At 33.1% G+C, this 5,429-nt stretch overlaps 1 long non-coding RNA gene across 2 annotated transcripts; it reads left to right on the forward strand.

Moving 5' to 3' along the window:
• Window positions 1-267: 267 nt before the first annotated feature.
• On the forward strand, window positions 268-3,032 carry LOC111637565. 2 transcript variants are annotated; one of them, XR_002758714.1, is made up of 6 exons: window positions 268-456; window positions 961-1,104; window positions 1,190-1,306; window positions 1,389-1,559; window positions 1,663-2,006; window positions 2,092-3,032. It is a non-coding gene; the product is annotated as an uncharacterized LOC111637565 (long non-coding RNA). The 2 variants fall into 2 exon arrangements; XR_002758713.1 differs by having other exon boundaries at window positions 268-1,104.
• Window positions 3,033-5,429: the final 2,397 nt, after the last annotated feature.

A 5,429-nucleotide genomic window follows, 5' to 3' on the forward strand; every position in this document is an offset into this window, starting at 1 on the left:
ATATGTTAATTTATTATCAAAAACGTAAAATATTTGAGTAGCCCAAGACATAGCCAAAGATTGAAGCGCCACAGCACTGGCGAAAATTTAAATTTGCCGACTGGAATTCTTTCAGATGATTGACTTTCGGAAAATCGACGCTCTATTGTATATATATATTGATGAATTTAATCATTTTTGTGCATTTAATCTTTTAGGTTTAATTTTGTTTTTAGTTTTATATCGCCTTATTTTATTATTTATATTAATAAGACTTCAATCTGTTTATTATAATTATTTTGTATAGTGATTGGTTAATTTATTCTACATTGTAATTTTGAATTTGTAATGTTCAAAAGTTCCGTTTAACGCAATTTTCAAAGTTGTTCGATAACTTATCACCTGATTCCATTCCTGAGCCTATTCCATTAGGCTGAAAACGTTTGTGGATTAATAAATATTTCTCAGCGTTATAAGGTGTTGAATGTTTTAATGTTTTAAAAGAAGCTGAGTTTGATATTTAATTTATTTCAATAAGTGCATTGGAATCTGTATATCATTAACATGTATTCTACTTTGTTTTTGTGACTATCTACTCTATGATTACCTTATTGATATTATCTAGTGCCGGATTAACTGACTTCCACCGTATTATATTCTTACTTATTTGATAGGATTTCGGTCATCTCTCAACGTTAATATTTATGATGTGCATTGCTAAATTTTGCCCAAAAATATAATAATTATTATTAATAATCTTTATTAGCAAAGAGGGATTATTCCTGTTGTGGGGGTTGTAGAAATTTAATTTATAAACATTCCTTCATAATAACATTAAATAATATTGTAATATTCAGAAGTTTTGTATACAATAGATTACATATTAGTTCATTATTAACACAATTAATAATTAATAACAATAGTTAAGTTTTACAACAGTATCATAAGTTAACCCTGCTGATTATTTACACATGGGTCAAGGAGGAGCCGGTCACCATCGCTGCGAATGAATGCGGCGTGGCCATGCATACAGTGGTGAACTGGTACAACTTCTGTCGGGAAATTGCGGAGGTTATCGTCTCTAACGACCAAAAACAGATTGGCGGTAAAAACCTATGCGTCGAGGTGACGATCGATCCAAGTTTCTAACTTCACCGATATGTCTATGTCTATGCCCTCTATATCTATATACATGTGTTTTTATTTTTAGGTTGATGAAACTTTTACCAGGAGACGAAAGTACAACCGTGGGCGCATAACCAAAGGCACCCAACTAACTATATTTGGTGCCTATTGTTGGGAAACGCGAGAGATGATGTACTGGCATGTAAGTAGTAACGAAACATTATTTCCTATTATTATTTACTTTTAGTGGAAGTGTTGTGTTATATTTTCTCGTATTCTTTCAGGTGGAGAACAAAAGCAGACGTGTTCTATTGAGCGACATGTCCAGATACATCACTCCAGGTTCCATAATCATTTCCGACAGCGCACCTCAATATCACGGTTGAACAACCGTGATATTGAGGTGCGCTGTCGGAATACAAGACCATTAATCACAGCCAGCAGGGCCCTGGGAGGTAAATACGATGAAACTAAACTGCTATGTGTTAAGTGAAAGAAATGAACAAGTGTTTTTGAAAAGGGTATGAAAATGACATTTTTCTTTTTTTCTCTGTGCAGATTCGTCAACAGCGATGATCCCAAGGCTCATACTCAAAACATCGAGTGTAGACATCGCTGGCTGAAGAAGTCCATCAAGTCACTTCGCACGAACAGGAGCCTGCAGAGCTACACATGTACTTATGTATACAGGACGCGGTTCCTGTCCCAGTTGCCAACAATATCGGCAAAATTTTGGCAGTTCATCGAACATATTGTGGCCGTCTACCCGGGTCCCGGTCGTGAAGGTCTCCAACTGAAGACGATCGGTGTACCCGTGGACGAAGATCAGCCACCAGACGAGCCCTATTTTGATGTGCACCTGCCTGACGAAGAAGAGCCGCAAGGAAATGACAACCCCCCCAGTGAGTAGTGCAGCTTTTGTATAGTGGACGTGACCAAAGGATAGTTCCTAGCAGATGTGAAAACCTGGATTATGTGATTTTTCAGACTTCGGATACCTTGGACGCAACGAACATCTTTGTCGTCGACCTGAAGGATCAAGCGGAGGCAGGGACCAGCAGCCTCAGCTAACCAGCAAAGCCTAGATGTCGCCAAATAGCGAGAGGACAGGGTCGAGGACAGCACCTCCTCTTGCGGGAAAAGCAGAGGAGGTGCTGTGAAGGTGAGTATCTGCTTTTTTTTTTTCCTTTGCTTTTTACATTGGCAGTTAAGTTTAGTTCACACTAAGCTCGATTTGCTGGCGAAGGCGAAAATCATAGCGAATAACACTTCAGACATAACATCGTTTCCAGTGAATTTCAAGAATCTCTTCGAAGTTCGGAACTGATCCCCGAAAGAGGAAATGATTATTTTTCCAAATGAAAAAAAAAATGTTGAGCTGGTTAACGACAAAATATCGGAAGTGGCCATTTTGTTTTTTGAGATGACGTTTTTGCTCGCTTGCAAATGATCGGCTGCTTAAAATTCGCAATTGCTTTTCATATTTGTATGGGTCAATTTCGCTAAGTGAATAAAAATTGCTTTTTGCATTGGCTTTTGATATTCGCTCAGTGTGAACTAAGCTTTAAGGCGGAAATGGTTAGAGAGTTTAGAAGCGGTTGCGGTTCCTATCGCTTGTGAGAGTTTTAACAGAGCGACAATGTGGGACGTAATACTTCTGCTTTGGCGGGCGTAATGAATTCATAAAAATTCAAATTGTCGGGGTTAACTAACTTAAAAAATTTTTTCGTTTATTTATATATGTCGTATAATGTTAAACGTTAAATTACTTAGCCTTTCTAACGGAAAAAAATATAAAAATACGTATTATTTCGGTTAAAGTTAGGCAGCATAAGTTATTTATTAATAATAGTCGACTTTATTGAAATATTAATATAGCCATAAACATGGTTTTCAAAAACAACGAATAAATTATTGCTATGTAATCTTTATAACTGAAACTGAAAATTGTATCAATATTTTATTTTATAATATAANTTTGATCCAATTGAATTTGAATATTTTTGAATCATTCTTTTATTATCCCTGCTCTAAACAAGTACTCTATGTTTTTGAATGAGCCAGACTAATTGATCAAAGTACAGTAGAGCGTCGATTTTCCGAAAGTCAATTATCCGAAAGAATTCCAGTCGGCAAATTTAAATTTTCGCCAGTGCTGTGGCGCTTCAGTCTTTGGCTATGTCTTGGGCTACTCAAATATTTTACGTTTTTGATACTAAATTAACATCTGAAGTATAATTTTTTATTGTTTTTATATTTTTTGATATATTTATTTTGTTTGTACAAAATAAAAAATAATTTTTAATGGTACAATAGTCTTTGTTAGGCTTAACATTGACGAAAATTCAACGCAAAGCGACACGCAACAAATAAAAATTTTAACATCGGATACGTTAAACTATTTTTTCGTACATAAATTGGTTATCCGAAATATCAGTTATACGAACAACCCTAGTCCCCAATTGATTCGGAAAATCGACGCTCTACTGTACATATTTTTCTTTTCTGAATAAGGAGCTGAAGTAGCTAGCTAGATTGCACACTTTTTAGTTGGACTAACTTTTCTGGAAGGGTGAAATTGAAGTGCAAATGCTGCTGAATATATGTAGATGTAGAGTTTTATTGCCCCCTTTCTCCTCTTATTAAATATTTGTTAAAAATTAATTTTTTTATACAAATAAATATTAATGTAAGTTAAATATTAAAATATTAACTACAAAAGTATTTGGGTAAACACCCCAGGCTCCTTTCAGAGTTCAGAGTAGAGTACCCCAACTACCTACAAGTCTGGTTTATCTTATGTATGCATGATTTTGGCACCAAATACTCTGTGCCAAATTGCAACTCCTGATAGATACTCCTGCATACCTCTAAGGTGTGCGTGCAGCTGTTGACAGCTGCATGAGTTTAGAGACGAGACAGTCTCGTCAAAAATCAAAACAAAATATTTTTGACAGAGCATATGACTTAACTTAGCATTTCAGAAATCTGTAAACAGAATGAAAGTATATTATAAGGATGTTTAATTTTTACTTGGAAATATATTTAGATTTTTGTATTTTTCTTCTAATAACTATTTTACACTTTTATCTATTTGTAAATTTAAATGTTTGGGATAATAAACTTGTATATGTGAAAAATTTAATAAATGACAGTAGAGCATCGATTATCCAAATATTGATAAACTGAAACGTCAATTAACTGAAAGCTTTCCAGTCGGCAAATTTACATTTCTGCTAGTGCTGTGGCGAAAAACTACTTACAACTCACAATCCAGTACCTAAGCAGGACAACTATTTATTTCAAAGATTAGGACTATAAAAATCAAGAGTGTGATAAGAATTGAGGAAATCTATCTTTGTGGTTTTTAACAGGGCTGCAATCTTTGGCTATGTCTTGGGCTACTCCAATATTATTTTTGTTGGGTGCATGTTTTAGCTGGCAGCACTGGTGCGATCATGAGAGGGTACTTAAGGACATGCCAGGATTTGAACGAATTTCAACGTAGGATAGGTTAATATATTTTTTCGTACATAATCAGTTATCCAAAAAATCGATTTTCTGAACTACCCCAGTCCCCAACTGATTCAGATAATCGATGCTCTACTGTACTTATTTTGTACTGTTACTTAATGTAAAAATTCCAAATGTTATTTATTAATCAATTTTCAATTATATGTATCAAAATACTTTTTCTAATTTTAAAATCTCTCTAGAAATTTTTAAGGGTACAATATATAAATATTTCTCTAACCTTAAGTGTCTAAGAGTACAATTAAAAATTAAAGCTGATTTAAATAAAAAAAAGCAGACATTTTAATTTAAAATCATTGTATTAAATATAAATACAATAAACACTTATTCAAATTATTTGAAAGAATAACAAAACTTAACAATCTAATAATTATAAATATGACTTAGAAATAGGCCATTACTAAATTTTTATCAATTGCAGTAAGATATATTGATTAATTCCCTAAACAAATTAAAATATTGTAATATTGTTATTCATCGTTATTTTTTTAAGATATAAAATGATAAGTAACAAATTCTAATATTACACAGTTTTCATTAAAGCCATCAAATTGTTTAATTTCATTATATTTTGCAACATGTTATTTTAGTGATATTTAGTCAGATCTATTAAAAGTAAACATTACTACTTCACAATTCCAAATTTAAGATTTTCAAAATAAATCATATACTTACTGTATGAATGTATCTAGAATGGAACTCAGTAGCTTCTTTTAAAAATGTTAACCCTGGATGAGTATCAATTATATCCTGTAATATATTTAAATGCAATTTTACTCAGAAATTATCAT

Source organism: Centruroides sculpturatus, unplaced genomic scaffold (assembly GCF_000671375.1).
Source record: "Centruroides sculpturatus isolate CEXI.00-Female unplaced genomic scaffold, Cexi_2.0 scaffold1090, whole genome shotgun sequence".
Lineage (NCBI taxonomy): Eukaryota > Metazoa > Arthropoda > Arachnida > Scorpiones > Buthidae > Centruroides > Centruroides sculpturatus.